This window comes from Hylobates moloch, unplaced genomic scaffold (assembly GCF_009828535.3).
Source record: "Hylobates moloch isolate HMO894 unplaced genomic scaffold, HMol_V3 SCAFFOLD_6, whole genome shotgun sequence".
Lineage (NCBI taxonomy): Eukaryota > Metazoa > Chordata > Mammalia > Primates > Hylobatidae > Hylobates > Hylobates moloch.
In genome coordinates, this window is record NW_026652281.1 from 24,028,537 (window position 1) to 24,045,854 (window position 17,318).

The window sequence follows — 17,318 nt, forward strand, 5'->3', positions numbered from 1 at the left end:
GGGTTCAGACAGTGCCCGGTCAAGGAGAGGAGAAGAACCCGGAACCGGCGCCATTAAGGTACCCCTGTTGCCTAACATTCCTCCCTTTTTTGTTTTTTAAGAAGTGGGGAAATGGGCGTTGTAGTTCGTTGCATTCCAGCCTGGGTGACAGAGTGAGACTCCATCTCAAATAAATAAATAAATAAATAAATAAAATTATCTGGCATGGTGGCAGGTGCCTGTAATCCCAGCTACTCAGGAGGCTGAGGCAGAAGAATCTCTTGAACCCGGGAGGCAGAGGTTGCAGTGAGTTGAGATTGTGCCACTGCACTTCTGCCTGCGGCGACAAGAGCAAAACTCTGTCTCAAAAATAAATAAAGAAGTGTTGCCGTGTTTGTTTACGAAGCAAAAGGGCATAACAATCTTATCTGGTATAAAACCCTGAAAGCCAATTTAAGCTCTACTAAAAGAGTCACTTAAAAATGTTTTTGTGCAGTATAATTGTTTTCATTTTTTTCATTTTTTTTTGGAGTCTTTTGTTGAAAAGAAATTAAGGGGATATTCCTTTTTCGTGTTCCTGTAACACAGAACTAGCAATTGCATTTTGTTTATTTCTAAATTGCAGAATATGTTTCTTAAAAAAATCATAAAACTTATGAAACAACAAGAGTGTACTGTTAATGTTCCTGCCAGGCGCGGTGGCACACGCTTGTCGTCCCAGCTACTCAGGAAGCTGAGGTAGGAGGATCACTTTAGCCCAAGAGGTGGAGGCTGGCTGCAGTGAGTCGTGTTCACACCACTGCGTTCCAGCCTGGGCAATAGAGGGAGAGATCCTAAGAAAACAACCAACCAACCAAACAAACAGAACTAATAAGTAAAATTAATACACGAAAACATAAAGGTAATTTTATCTGCATTTGTAATAAAACATTACTTGACCAGCAAATGTGATATGTTAGTGCCCTAAATATACCTTGACACATTGGTTAGCCATATGGAAAAAAATTAGCCTGGAATCCTATATAATGCCTTACAACAAAATAAATTCCAGATGGATCAAACTTTTAGTGCAAGTATCACACTATTAGAAGAAAATGTGGATGAATTTATTTCTATTCTTGGAATTGGGGCAGTGCTTCTGTGCATATTATGAAATTCAGAAGCCATATAGGAAAAGATGGATAATTTAATTACATTTTAAAAATTTTAAGTTGCACTTGGGAATAACATCATAAATAAAGTCACATAGCAAACAGGAAACGGGAAAATATTTGCGAAATATACCTCAGGCAAAGGGCCAATTTTTCTACTCAAATTATTTGTAGAAAGCATTGAGCCAGCAACCTCACAGAAAAGATGAGCAAAGGGTATAAATAACTATTAACAGAAAAGAAACTGTGATGACTGAGAAAAATATGAAAAGATGGTCATTTAGTGAATTAAAAGGACAACAGAATATTTTTCATCTATCAGTATGACAAAGGTTAAATGTTGGTGAGTATGTGGGTCCAAATTCCTGCACCGTTGGTGAGAAATTTACTAGAGACAAATTTGGCACTATTTGTCAAAAACATAAATGCACATAATAATTTCCTTTTGGGAAATAGTCCATAGCTCTTCTCCCTCAATTGCACAGACACTGTACAAAAATGCTCATTGCATCATTTTAAAACACTGAAAACTACCTAAATGTCCATCAGTGTGTTCTAGTAACAGCAGGGCCACAGTATGCTGCCTTGAAAAGGATGAAATAAGTCTTCATGTATGTACACGATATAGTGGCCATCACATATTGTTAACAAGTGAATTCGCTAGATACTATGTATGGGGTTATAGGAGTACAATCTTATTTCTGTAAAGACAAAAAACAATGAATACATGTTTGTGTATGTGTATGTTTGTGTGTAGATGTGTATGTGTGTTTGTGCAGTATATTTATATTTGGATAGAGAAACCTGGAAAGCAAAGTATTTCAAACTGTTAGCAGCAGTGATTTATGATGAATGGGAAGTGGAAAGAAGTAGTCTGGAGGGGGGAGGAAATATTGTTGTTAATTAATGTAATTATGAACTATTTGGTTTTTTAAAATGAAGGACATGAATCGCTTTAAAAATAAACTGACTTTTTTTTTCACCAACAATATATGGCATGATGTGTCTCCAAATTATCTCTATCTCTTTTGGTATTACTACCTCTATTTAATTTATTTCTATTCAGTTAATTTAATATATATAAATAAAGGGAGAATGTTTATTAGTTATATAATCTTTTACAGTGATGGTAATGGCTCTGATTTACACAAAGTTTGTCTTTGGCTATTAGTGAATAACATTTTATTCCAGCATAACATTATATGCTTATTCTTACAGGCTTAATGAGAAAAGTGCTCAAATGGAGTAGCAAATAAATAGATATCTTTATTAATAATAGGCTAAGTACCCTCTTATGGTACTTAATATCTCAGAGTTAAAAATAGACATCTTGGAGTTAAACGTATCAATTGTGAAGCTGTCTAAGTAACGTTCTTTTAACAGATGCGTCATTTTGAAGTAATGGAGAAAGTCTTATCATTTTAAGAATGAGATGTGATGGGCAGTTAGGAGCAAGTAGCGGACTCCTCTGCGCTGTGAATTGCTGCTTTGAAAAGAGCAGTTTAGATTCCTTACGTGTTTAGCGAGAAATAAGTTTGGTGAAGGACTTGTGATTAGTTAATGCCCGGAGTAACAGAGAGGCTTCCTTCCACCTTCCCTGCTTTTCTCCTGCTTAGTCTCTAGGGACTGGGAGTCACCGATGGGACCAGGAACGGTAAGCAGGCTTAAGATAACTCTTGATATAAAACAGTTGCCTTGTATTGCCGTCTCATATACTCATATATTTCTATGTCAATGGAGGCAAGCCTAGATCTTTTGTATATTTATATGCAACTATTTTGTATTTGTCTGAATACCTTTGGCCAACCTTTTCATCCCAAGCTTTCTGAATCATTTGTTTTGGGTGTGTCTCTTTTAGGAAGGGTAGAGATTAGTTTCTCAGAAACTTTTTTTTAATACTCAAATTTAACTCATTTTATTTATGGCTCTAAAAGATATGTTTGTCTCTGTACTGTCATATTATTTTGTACTATGTTATCTTTTTGCTAATTTTGACATTGTAATTCTTGTGATATTTGGGAAGGTTTATATTTTTGTGCAAAGATTTTGCACAACTTGCTTGTATTATATAAAAGTGTAATTACCGCATACAAAGGTTTCTTCACGCAAAGGCTCCCTTGTACGAAGGCTCCCTTTGTTTAATAACACCCATCCTCTTTGTTCCTTACCATCATCCATGATAGGATTAGTTGATGTTCTTTTCCTTCTCTGTGTACTCTCTTTCCTGCAAATTTAGTCTTATCGTTTTTGTTGTCGCCTTTGTAGTGCTAACCCTTCCACCACTTGGTCAATATTAAATAACATTCCCTTGTCATCGCTTGTTTTCTATCTTCTACCTTCTCCTCTCAATTTTTATTATTTTAAGAGGTTATAAAAACATTTTCATACCTAAAACAAAATGAAACCAAACCATCATTATAAATGATGTGATCTTTTTGCCTAGGTGTGCAGAATATTACTTCTTTATCTTAAAATTCCCGTAACTTTATTAGAAAAGTGCTCAAATGGAGTAGCAAACGAATAGATATCTTTATTTATAGTAGACTAAGTACCCTCTTATGGTACTTCATATGTCAGAGTTTAAAAGATTATGTTGCCGGGCACGGTGGCTCACGCCTGTAATCCCAGCAGTTTCGGAGGCCAAGGCAGGCAGATCACCTGGGGTCAGGAGTTCGAAACCAGCCTGACCAACATGGAGAAACCCTGTCTGTACTAAAAATACAAAATTAGCCAGGTGTGGTGGCACATGCCTGTAATCCCAAGAGAACCCTTGAACCGGAGGCAAGGTTGTGTAGGTCACCCATGATTCCAGCCTGGACAACAAGCAAAATCTGTCTCAAAAAAAGTTTATGTCTCAGTGTTGGTTGTCCTGTTTTGGTTTCCCTAATACAAAATGAGCCTTTGAATGTATAGATACAAATCTTAATTTATTTCAGGAAAGTTTATTTGCTGATTGTTTCAGAATACTTGCTCTGTTTTACATTCCCATCTTTGGAGATTCCAATTACGTGTACATTGAATATCCTTGATTTCTAGATCATTTAGATACATTTTGTCTTTTATAACCATTATTTTCTGCACAATTCTTTAATTTTTTATAAAATTTCTATCTTGTTAGCTTATTGCATTTCTATCTTTAATATTTCTTTTTGGGTTTTTTCCATTTCCCCCTTTGCTCCTTCCATTTAGAAAAATTCATTTCTTTAATTTTTTTCTTGTGTTTATTTCCTAAGTTCTATCAGTGATATTTTATACTCCCTTGGATGCTTAGTCTTCTCTGTGTTCTTATGTTTTTATTTTGTAGTCTTGCTTTATGGAGGTAATTTTTTATTACTTTAAAAAGTCACGATACTTTTTGTGATTATGAATTTTATCTACTCTATGGCAATATCTTTTTAACGAGTGTTTTTTTAAACCCATTTCTAAGTTTTAGTGCTGTAAAAATGTTTTTAAAACCACATTGTACTAATTATGTTATACGTGATTGATTGGGTTACATTTTCCTAGACCACTTATTTGAAGGATGTTTTTCTTAGGAGTGGGAAATAGGGCAAGATAAAATTCCAGGCTTTGTAATCGTTCTTTTTTTTTTTTCCTGCTGTCTTAGAGACATTTTGCTTCAATATGATATCTCTGTGCTCGGCAGGCTCTCTTTTCTTCTCTGAACCTGATAGCATGATCGTAGCTCTGTTTCATCTCACAGCAGCCTTCTTTTTCATTTTTCACTTCTTAGTGGATCCCTCTTATTTCCAGTGCATGTATGTTTATGCTTGTTGGGATGTGCTGTGAATTTGGGCTCCTTCTTGCCTTGCTGGGCTGTTCCCTGATGCTTCCAGAACATCTTCCTTTGGGGGTCTGCCTAACCTCTGCTATTTGGGACAGCGATAATAACAGTAAGTTGACATAGTGTTCTTGGTATCCAAGTTTTACCAAAAAATTGTTTCCATAGTCCTTTTTACTCAGTACGGTTTCCAGGAGAAGAGAAATTCTGGGCCAAATTGTCATTTTGTTTGTATCAGAAATCTTTACTCTCATACTTCAAACATTTTCACTTCTATTATACAGTTTTTTCAATTGTACAAGGCATATATAAATAAATGAGAATGAAGGAAATAGAAGTCTCTTTGATTCTTCCTCCTCAACTCTTTAAAAAGGATCAGTTTTCACTGGTTAGTATACAACTTTCTAGATATTTCTCTATGTACATATATGAAATTGATATTATATATTTTTGAATTCATATCTTTAATCTTGTCTTTTGTTAATACTTTTAGGATACTATCTCATCCTATCATTAACTTTGTTCTTATTCTATAGCTACAGAACATGATACATTTTTATAAGAATTATTGGTCTTGAAATATGGCAATTCCTTCTATCTTCAAGGGCAAAGTGTTCAATAAAAGTTGAACATTATGATTGTGGTAATTTTCCCTTTCTTTTTTTTTTTTTCTGAGTTTTCATTCAAACCCCTCTCTTTTCTAAAATCTGAAAGCAAGAACTGAAGACCTGCTCCCTCCTTCGTCCTTCTACAATAAGGATAACAAGTACCTGCATAGGAGGAATTCTTCACAAACAAAATTACTTGGTGGGGAAAAAAGGCCATTGGAAGGAAAAGAAAAACCTAAAATTGTGGGACTTAGATACAATACGGGTTACTTTAAAAAGCATCTTTTCCTTCAGAAAGATTTCTAGTTTCTGTGTTATTGGTTGGGCTCTAGGGATGCATGAACCCGTCTGAAATAGCAAGCAACATCTTGCATGACATGGTCACATAGGCATTTTTCTGCAAGAAAAGATCTTTAGTTTTAATGAGATCCCAAAGACACCAATGAATGAAAAGTTTAAGCAGTACTACTAAGGATCCTAATAGTTTACTGTAACTTTAGTGTCGGTAGTGTTGTGGCCATTTGTTGTTGTCCCTGCCTGGTATCCATTTCCACTTTCTTTGGTAACAGTACCTCAGTGTTCCTTTGGGGGACTGCCCTCCTTCACTCTCAGTCCAGGCGAACACATGGCTCAGGTGTGGTGATGAGCATACTCTACCCTTCCGGCCATAATGTGTGGTTCAGGAAGTGGGCAAGTAACTCACTATAGGTCTGAGAGTTTGCTGAAACTATTAGGAAAGAAGCATCTTCTTTTTACTGGAGTTGCTGAACAGATATAATATAAATCTGGGTCTGACAGGGACCTCCATGGGGTAAGAGCTTTTCTGAAAGTGAAGCTAGCAGGAAATATGATTGAGCCAAGAAATGGAAGAAGAGAGTCATGATACCTTTTTGAGCCCATAAATCCGGTAGTGTCTAACAGTTTCCTTCTGTACTTTTTAGTTACCTAAACTAATAAACACACTCTTCTTCCACTCCTTTGCTTGTTTACTTAAATGAGTTTGAGCTGGGATTTTGTCACTCAGGTGACAGAGTCCTGGCTGACATCTTTGTGTATATATATGGTTTTTGAATATGTGTGGGAATAGCATCTACAATTTGGCATGCGTCGCAACGTCTACGAGTTGTTTGGGAGATGTAATTTACCATTTCGCATATTTAAGTCTATTGACATAAGACACTTTTTAAGGGGCTAAAAAAAAAAAACCTTTTGTTTTCCTAACCTGTAATTATAACTTATGTTTTGTCCTTGGCCTACCTGGTTTTGCTCTTAAAAAATGCCCTTCTGCCAAAAATGACTTTCATATTCATTCATATTCATCTGGTATTTTAAGTCAGCAGTGTGGATGCCCCCATGGTACCCTGTGACTCAAAGAAGAAAGTGGGAGAAACAAGACAAACTGGAGGGCACCTGTGTGTGACTTCAGGATTTTTCTTATTTCTTTCATTTGCAATAAGCAAGAAAGAGTGCTCGTTCTATTTAACCCAATGAAGTTAGAAGAGAGAACAAAGAATCATTTTGAAAAATCTACTGACAGTTCTAACAAAATAGGTTCTCTTATCTAAGGCTCAGTCACAACAAAGATGAAAAAATTCTTTTATGTGCTCAAGTACTTTTTCAGTTTTTGAAAAAAATCAATACCATATTCACACTAACGTTTGCTTGGATAAAATATTGACTGTAGACACGTTCCTTTGAATCCTTACGTAAAAGCGCCCATCTTAATCGTCAGATGGGTTCTAATTGTCCCCCTCCTCCCTAACAGAAAGAGTAATGAAGCGATAGCTAAAAACAGAACTATATAGTTATTTTATAACTGGCACTAACAAATTTTGCCAATTACAGAGTCCATTCTGTAAGCAATGAATGTGTGGCTCCCAATTAATCTAGTGCACCTCCAGGCAAGGTCTAAATCAGCTGGATACAGCTAAAGCAATTTGCACACAGCTAAAAGCAAATTGGAAAATAAGTGTTCCACGCTGCTGCCTATCTTTCCAAGCCAAAGACACAATCAGTATTCTGGCAGCAGCCCTCTGTCATGTTATTTGCAGCTATCAATTTTAATTATAACAATTATTGATTAGTTAGGAAAGTGAATAATCTGAAGCTCAAATGAATGACTGTGCAGCTTCAGGTCTCCTTCCTGTTTCTTAAGGGCTGTTGTTATGAGTCCTACTTAAAGATCCCACCTGGATGTCTGGGCTGTTCTACCCCTACTTTTCCCGCCCCTCCCCACTACACACACAGTTTTATTTGTCCAAATCAGAATAAAGACTGCTCTGACCTGAAATAAAGCTTTGTTAGCATCTTATTTCTAATCAGAGAATTTAGAGACAAAGAGGGTTTGGAGTTCAAGAAACAATTTTTTCTCAGTTGGGTAAAGGAGGAAGAAGAGAAATTCAATAGAAGGAAAGGAAAATAGAACTATATGTAAGAAAGAGAAGAAAAATGGTCACTAAGTTTTTAGAAGAAACCAACAAGACAATGTGATTTCATGAATGAGAAAGAAAGGTAAAATTTGGGGTTAAAAGGCCTGAAAGAATCTTTCCCTTAGATATAAGTGGGAGCTAAATGATGAGAACCCATATGGGCACATAGAGGGGAACAACACACACTGGGGCCTTTTGGAGGGAGGAGGTTGGAAGGAGGGATCAGGAAAAATAACTAATGGGTACTGGGCCTAATACCTCAGTGATGAAATAATCGGTACAACCAACTCTGGTGACACAAGTTAACCTATATAACAAACTCGCACTTGTAACCCTGAACTTAAAAAAAAAATGATTATTGCTACACTGTTAAATTTGTGGTCTTGAGGAAATCAAACAACATTACTAAATGTTTATCTCCTAGTCTGTAAAATAGGGGTGAGAATAACACAATGAAAATAATTCTTTATTAGTTAGCTTTATTTTTTAGGTGGAGAAGATTGGGAGTGGGGAGGCAGTTAAATGATACATTCTCTTTGAAAGGCTTCTACTAGATGGTTATAAATGTTATGCTGGGCTCTCCCAAACAAGGTCTATCATATCTGTTGAACTAAGCACTGTCTCCTCTAAGTCAATTTTCTTTTGTCAGATTCTGTCTGAAGGAACCCCAGAGAGGTAAGCAGATATAGAGATGATAAATATGAACATAAATAAATTTATCTCTCACTTTATCAAATACGTGCAGCTAGCAAATTTGGCTATAAAGTGAATTTCTGCAAAGCAAATCCCACTTCTGTATTGATGTCTATTATGAAATCAGATATATATCCATGGATAAGAATTTCTCCAAGATAATAAGTCAAAAATCGTTATAGGACAGCAGTAGATACTTAGAAGTGTGTTCAGAATTTCGAAATAATTGGCATGATTTTCTCAACTCTGGGATTCATCTGGAACCTATCTTTTTCAGAAAAGATTGGTTAAGGCCTAAGAAAGATCAGCAGCTCTTGGAATTAAGCTGCCCTTCTCCTTTGGTTTAAGCACTTAAAGTCCATAGAAAGTAGATGAATTCTGTGCTTTATCACTTCTTAATCTAAAAACTCAGTATATTGGGCTTATTAATAGAAGGCTGGATAGAAGTGGACTACATTAGGTGGTCCAGTCTGAATTGGTAACTGCAGTTCAAGGGGCTGAAGGTCTTCTGTTACATTCTAGGGCAGGATGTAATCTAAGAACTAAAGCAAGATCAGAGCCTTGTTGTTCTTAGCAAGTCTTAGAGAAGAGCGGTTAAAACCTCAAATAATTAATACTCAATTTCTATTTGTTTCTTCTTGTAGGAAAAATCATACATTTGGAGAAGCATGCTTATAGGACTCAGACCTCATAGAGTCAACCAGTTTAATGAACATCAGTTTTTTTCTATAGGTTTTTTAAAAATGATTTCAAATTGTGTGGGGGGTACAATCTACTTCTTCTTTAATTTAAGGAAAGGCATGGCTTACTTTCTTAGTTTGCTCTGTATCCGAGAATATGACTTATAGGTGGGTGTGGTGGCTCAAGCCTATAATCCCAGGTACTCTGGAGGTTGAGACAGGAGGATAGCTTGAGCCCAGAAGATGGAGGTTGCAGTGAGCTATGATCACACCACTGCACCCCAGCAAGAGTGAAACCTTGTCTCTAAAAAGAAATACAAAATAAAAATGATCATATACGCCTGGCGCGGTGGCTCACGCTGGTAATCCCAGCATTTTGGGAGGCCGAGGCGGGCGGATCACAGGTCAGGAGATCGAGACCACGGTGAAACCCCGTCTCTACTAAAAATACAAAAAAATTAGCCGGGCATGGTGGCAGGCGCCTGTAGTCCCAGCTACTCGGAGAGGCTGAGGCAGGAGAATGGCATGAACCCAGGAGGCGGAGCTTGCAGTGAGCCGAGATTGCGCCACTGCACTCCAGCGTGGGTGATAGAGCGAGACTCTGTCTCAAAAAAAAAAAAAAAAGATCATATAATTGCTAGCAAGTCTGTCACCATATTTGTGGGTAATCTATTTATTACTTTAGTAAAAATTTAAATTAAATACCAAAGTAAATAAAGATCTGCAATGGTGACATGAATAGGAATTCTTAACCTTTCTAGAGTTATTTTGTTAAGCATCCTATTTAGATATGCAACATTAGTCATACTGGAAATATTTTAGAGTACTACATTCTTTTCTAAAGGACCCCATGGCATGTTTGCTTTGTTTTAACATATGTTTTAAAACAAACAGGATTGTATTTCAATATTTAGCACTTAAAATTCTTTAATAGTTTACATTTCAATGAATTGAAATTATTTATATGAGTAGAACAGCCATAAAACTTCCTTATTTGATAAAGGGTACTTAGCAAGGGCAGTATACGGGTCAGAAATGTCCTTGGATTTCAGCTACATTTAAAACTCACATGACTTTCATCCTTGAAAGTGGAGTGATTTGGTGGAATCCATAAAAAAAAATCTATATTACAACTCAAAGTATGAGGTAGAACACAATGCATATTAAAGAAGCATGAGATTTGGTATAAAAAATTTGGTTAGACTCTGAATCTATGCCCTCTGATTCTATGTTCATAGGCAAGTAATTTAACCTCCATAAGACCAATGATCTCTCCTATAAAATGGAGGTAACAAAAGAAAATGTGTATTAAAGAGAATTAGATAAAATAATTAAAGTGCCTAATAGTTGCTCAATAAACATTATTTTCTCCTTCCTATTCCTTTTTCTATCTCAAAATAACATGAAGAGATACACAAGGGGCCCAGTGCTGTGGCTCATGTCTTTCCTAGCCCTTGGGCAGGCTGAGGCAGGAGGATTGCTTGAGGCCAGGAGTTTGAGACCAGCCTGGGCAATATAGCAAGACCCCACCTCTACAAAAAATTTTTTAAATTATCTGGGTGTAGTGACATGTGACTGTGGCCCCATCCACCCACGAGGCTAAGGTGCGATGACCCTTTGAGCCCAGGAGACTGAAACTGCAGTGAGTTATGATCATGCCACTTTGCTCCAGCCTGGCCGACACAGCAAGACCCTGTCTCAAACAAACAAACAAAAGGTGTTTGAAGGAGTTGGAATCTCTCAACTGCTAAATGGAATATAGTTACAAACTTCTGATTTCTCTACTCAAAATCAGTCAAGAAATAATAGAAAATTAAGCAGGATAATTTCTTTGTTAAAAAAAATCAAAATCTCAATTGCAAGATTGTCTTATCTAACCAAACACCTTTGAAATTCTAAGCTTTGGCCCGTATACTTTCAGCAGTATTTTACACAATCCTAGGATCTTGATGTTAGAAGAGATTCTAAGGATCATCTGGTCTAATGGCCCATCTGTTGTTCTAATCCCCTGTTTCTTATGCTTTGGTCCTATCTGAACCAAAGGAGAAAACAGATTGGGGGAGTCACTGACTTGAATTTCATCTGTGAAGCAAACTGATGGGGTACAAGGCAACTGAACTTATGAAATATGTTTCTTCTGGAATGGACCTGATCTGCCAGCGTTTGGGGTTCCTTGGGAAGTTAAGGAAGCACTCCTCTATTTAGCTGATGTAATTATTTCTAGATCTGCTCTGGGGGACCAGGCTGGCTGCTCAGGATCCTCCACCCTGGGTAGTTTGCCACCCAGAGCTGCTGCCCTGCTTGGTATATCTAGGGTCAGACCATTTGCTTCCTTTGCCTTTCTGTGCTTAGTTGTTCTGGGTCTAATTTCCTCAGCTCACAGGCTGATTAATTTGATATACCAATATATAAAGTTTTAATGATGATCTTCTCTCTTGGGGTTATTCTCATTTTAATGGTGACTCATAAAACTACAGTGACCTCCTCAACAGGGATGAAATAAGGTTATCTGGGACTTGGGCAATCTTATGGGGGAAATATCTTGGGAGGGTGGGCATTGGAAGGCCTCCCATTTCTTCAAATCATACAACATATTTTCCTTCTACCTGTTTAAGATCAGCGTGGGCAGTGTTCATGTACACCAGAAACAGAGAATGTCTCTTTCAACTTACATGATTACTTGATGCAGTTGAAATGCTTCAGCATAAGATTGAAATAACTTAGTAAAGGCTGAGTCCTATCACATTACCTTCTAAATGTCTTGGCTGTTCAACATTTCTAAAAAGGAAAATCAAATCCAACTGCTTCATGTTTAAATTGGACACCTTTTTAAGTGGCTGAGAATAAGTAGGGAAGGTCTGCCGGATGGCCTCTCTGGCAGGGGGAGCTGGACATTGTCATTCTTATCAAGAAAAGGCTTTGCTTTTCAAGAAGCAAATCTCACACAGCTTGATGAGGCCTCATTAAAAACACCAACTATAACTATAGAAAATCCTTTTGCAGAAGAGCTAGGGCCAATGCTGTGTGAATTAGAAGGACAATTTATTCATTAAAATGGATTCCCTAAGCCACTGTGCTATTATTACCTATGCCAGTGTCCCAACACTTTTGTCACCATGAAAAGTGAGTCTCTATGTATCCATTCTTCCCAACCAGACTAGAGAGCCTGGAGAGAAAATCAGGAATTTTTAATTCAGTCTTTTCTGGTCCTAACAGTACTTGTGATCATTTATGTAATGTTTACCCAGGTTGAAAAAAAAATCAATAGCAAATATTTTTGTAATGTTTTATTTACTTATTTATTTTATTATACTTTAAGTTCTAGGGTATATGATGTGCACAACGTGCAGGTTTGTAACATAGGTATACATGTGCCATGTTGGTTTGCTGCACCCATCAACTCATCATTTGCATTAGGTATTTCTCCTAATGCTATCCCTCCCTCAGCCCCCAACCCCCTGACAGGCCCCAGTGTATGATGTTCCCTGCCCTGCGTCCAGGTGTTTTCATTATTCAGTTCCCACCTATGAGTGAGAACATGTGATGTTTGGTTTTCTGTCCTTGTGATAGTTTGCTGAGAATGATGGTTTCCAGCTTCATCCATGTCCCTGCAAAGGACATGAACTCATCCTTTTCTATGGCTGCATAGTATTCTATGGTGTATATGTGCCACATTTTCTTAATCCAGTGTATCATTGTTGGACATTTGGGTTGGTTCCAAGTCTTTGCTATTGTGAATAGTGCCACAATAAACATACGTGAGCATGTGTCTTTATAGTAGCACGATTTATAATCCTTTGGGTATATACCCAGTAATGGGATTGCCGGGTCAGATGGTATTTCTAGTTCTAGATCCTTGAGGAATCGCCACACTGTCTTCCACAATGGTTGAACTAATTTACAGTCCCCCAGCAGTGTAAAAGTGTTCCTATTTCTCCACATCCTCTGCAGCATCTGTTGTTTCCTGACTTTTTGATGATCGTCATTCTAACTGGCATGAGGTGATATCTCATTGTGGTTTTGATTTGCATTTCTCTGATGGCCAGTGATGATGAGCATTTTTTCATGTGTCTGTTGGCTGCATAAATGTCTTCTTTTGAGAAGTGTCTGTTCATATCCTTTGTCCACTTTTTGATGGGGTTGCTTGTTTTTTTCTTGTAAATTTGTTTAAGTTATTTGTAGATTCTGGATATTAGCCCTTTGTCAGATGGGTAGATTGCAAAACTTGTCTCCCATTCTGTAGGTTGCCTGTTCACTCTGATGGTGGTTTCTTTTGCTGTGCAGAAGCTCTTTAGTTTGATTAGATCCCATTTGTCTATTTTGGCTTTTGTTGCCATTGCTTTTGGTGTTTAAGTCATGAAGTCCTTGCCCATGCCTCAGTCCTGAATGGTATTGCCTAGGTTTTCTTCTAGGGTTTTTATGGTTTTAGGCCTAACATTTAAGTCTTTAATCCATCTTGAATTAATTTTTGTATAAGGTGTAAGGAAGGGATCCAATTTCAGCTTTCGACATATGGCTAGCCAGTTTTCACAGCACCATGTATTAAATAGGGAATCCTTTCCCCATTTCTTGTTTTTGTCAGGTTTGTCAAAGATCAGATGGTTGTAGATGTGTGGCGTTATTTCTGAGGCCTCTGTTCTGTTCCATTAGTCTATATATCTGTTTTGGCACCAGTACCATGCTGTTTTGGTTACTGTAGCCTTGTAGTATAGTTTGAAGTCAGGTAGCATGATGCCTCCAGCTTTGTTCTTTTTGCTTAGGATTGTCTCGGCAATGCAGGCTCTTTTTTGGTTCCATATGAACTTTAAAGTAGTTTTTTCCAATTCTGTGAAGAAAGTCATTAGTAGCTTGATGGGGATGGCATTGAATCTATAAATTACCTTGGGCAGTGTGGCCATTTTCACGATATTGATTCTTCCTATCCATGAGCATGGAATGTTCTTCCATTTGTTTGTGTTCTCTTTTATTTCATTGAGCAGTGGTTTGTGGTTCTCCTTGAAGAGGTCCTTCACATCCCTTGTAAGTTGGATTCCTAGGTATTTTATTCTCTTTGAAGCAATTGTGAATGGGAGTTCACTCATGATTTGGCTCTCTGTCTGTTATTGGTGTATAGGAATGCTTGTGATTTTTGCACATTGATTTTGTGTCCTGAGACTTTGCTGAAGTTGCTTATTAGCTTAAAGAGATTTTGGGCTGCGACGATGAAGTTTTCTAAATATACAATCATGTCATCTGCAAACAGGGACAATTTGAGTTCCTCTTTTCCTAATTGAATACCCTTTATTTCCTTCTCCTGCCTGATTTCCTTGACCAGGACTTCCAACACTATGTTGAATAGGAGTGGTGAGAGAGGGCATCCCTGTCTTGTGCCAGTTTTCAAAGGGAATGCTTCCAGTTTTTGCCCATTCAGTATGATATTGGCTGTGGGTTTGTCATAAATAGCTCTTATTATTTTGAGATACGTTCCATCAATACCTAGTTTATTGAGAGTTTTTAGCATGAAGGGCTGTTGAATTTTGTCAAAGGCCTTTTCTGCATCTATTGAGATAATCATGTGGTTTTTGTTGTTGGTTCTGTTTATGTGATGGATTAAGTTTATTGATTTGCGTATGTTAAACCAGCCTCACATCCTGGGGATGAAGCCAACTTGATCGTGGTGGATAAGCTTTTTGATGTGCTGCTGGATTCGGTTTGTCAGTATTTTATTGAGGATTTTTACATCGATGTTCATCAGGGATATTAGTCTAAAATTCTCCTGTTTGTTGTGTCTCTGCCAGGCTTTGGTATTAGGATGATGCTGGCCTCATAAAATGAGTTAGGGAGGATTCCCTCTTTTTCTATTGATTGGAATAGTTTCAGAAGGAATGGTACCAGCTCCTCTTTGTATCTCTGGTAGAATTCAGCTGTGAATCCATCTGGTCCTGGACTTTTTTTGGTTGGTAAGCTATTAATTATTGCCTCAATTTCAGACCCTTTTAATTGGTGTATTCAGAGATTCAATTTCTTCCTAGTTTAGTCTTGGGAGGGTGTATGTGTCCAGGAATTTATTCTTTACGTGGAATTGAATGCTTGTCTCACTGAATGTACTAATCAATCAGTTGTCCATTTGGTATGTATGCTTCTTACATGTCATGCATCAATTCCAATCCCCAGTCCTATCCTTGATAATCCCACTTAGCAGATGACTTTAGACACGTTTATTCACTAAACATTGATTTGGCCACTGTGTGAAGAGACTTTAGTAATAAAATGGTGGCTAGCAGATGTGAACACTTTAACTTTCCTCCTCTCTTTACCCTTTCTCTTTCCTGGCTCCTATGTTCAAGAAAGAAGACCCTTTTCTTTTTGCCAAGTTTGCCCCTTCTGGCTCTCTTGCTTCTCCCTCGTCTACCCCCACGGGGTCCCTCTCTTTTACTATCTCACCAACTGTGTGTTTAATGCTTTCTTCCCTTCTCCCATAAACATGGTCAGCCAATGCCTTCATTATCTTAAACACTGCCACTCAAACATTTTCCCTGCAAAGGCATAATGCCATCTGGCTTCTCTTCACACTGAGCTTCTTGAGCTTTCTGTGGCCCTTGACTCTTCTTCCTCACGAGATACTCAATCCTTCACCTTTTGAAATCTGGTGTATTCCCTTAATGTTCTATTGAGAGTGCTTCCGTGACTGGAGCCTGGTGACAGGCTAAGTGACACTTCCCTGAAGCATATGTCCCTGACCATCTTCACCTTCCCCAATTCTCCCCTCCCTTGCATGCTGAAACCTGGTCCGATGGTAATTCCCATCTTTGTTTTTTTCAGCTCTTTTATCTCCTTAGTATTATAGAGTTTCTTAAACCGTTTACCCTCAGACATAGTTTTTTTTCCCTTAGGCCACTTCTCTCTGTTGGTTTTCCTTCAGGTTTCTGTCATCCTCAGGACTTCAATTGCTGTTGTCTATGTTGCCACTTCCAAACCTGTATTTCTACTATTGACCTGTTTCCTAAATTTCAGAACTATGTTTCTAACTCCCTCCTAACAGCATCCAGGTATCTCTATCTGAAGGTCTTTGTCCATCTCAAACTCGATCAATCAAAAACCTGAGTCCCCTTTCCTCCACTAAACCAGATACTTCTCCTGGTCTCCCCACGTCTTTCCAAGATGCCACCTCCCACTCACACTCAAACCTTGGAGCCTTCTTAACGCCTTCTCATAAACGGTCAAAAATGGGTTACTTCTACTCTGTAATTTCTCTTATGAACACCTCCTACTCTCTTGTCATCACTGAGGTTCAGGTTCTCCTTTCCTGCTTTGAGTGAAATTGCTTCCTGAATTCCATGTCTGCTTTCTAGCTCTTAAACTCTAGGGCATGATACACACTACAGTAGAAATCCTCCTATTCGAAAATATCAGAATTGGTAGGTAGTATCTGGGTTAATAAAAACAAAGTCAGTTAAAACAGAATCAGATGGTACATGCATATCTTACATGTTTTCTTTTACCTTAAAACATATAAATGTGCCTTAGTCTAACACTTTCTGGCCCATTGACTCATATTCTGTGTTGTCTTTTTTTGCATTCGTATCTCAACTGCGTGATTTCTTTGGTTTTGGTTTCTTTTAAGTGGAGCAAGAACTTAAAGAAACTTTTGAAGCAATATGAGAACAAAATCCTCCTAAATTTTAATATTATCCCAGCAACCATTTATAGCTTTCTCCTCCATGCCAATTTTTTTTTTTTTTTTTTTTTTGAGATGGGGTCTTGCTTAGTCACCCAGGCTGGAGTACAGTGGCACGATCTTGGCTCACTGCAACCTCCTAGGTTCAAGCAATTCTCCTGCCTCAGTCTCCCAAGTAGCTGGGACTACAGGCGTCCGCCACCACACCTGGCTAATTTTTTGATATTTTTAGTAGAGATGGGGTTTTGCCATGTTGGCCAGGCTGGTCTCAAACTCCTGACCTCAGGTGATCCGCCCGCCTCAGCCTCCCAAAGTGCTGGGATTACAGGCATGAGCCACC

At 37.9% G+C, this 17,318-nt stretch overlaps 1 protein-coding gene across 6 annotated transcripts in view; it reads left to right on the forward strand.

The window, feature by feature from the left end:
• The window catches only part of ZNF608 (zinc finger protein 608), a 135,038-nt gene extending 125,564 nt beyond the window's left edge, over positions 1-9,474 (forward strand). For 3 of the 6 annotated variants that reach the window (XR_009214050.1, XR_009214048.1, XR_009214049.1), the window contains exon 10: positions 9,286-9,472. The gene's annotated coding sequence lies outside the window, so the exon portion shown is untranslated. Of the gene's footprint in view, positions 1-9,285 lie in introns of all 6 variants that reach the window. The other 3 variants (XR_009214046.1, XR_009214045.1, XR_009214051.1) reach the window with 2 other exon arrangements.
• Positions 9,475-17,318: the final 7,844 nt, after the last annotated feature.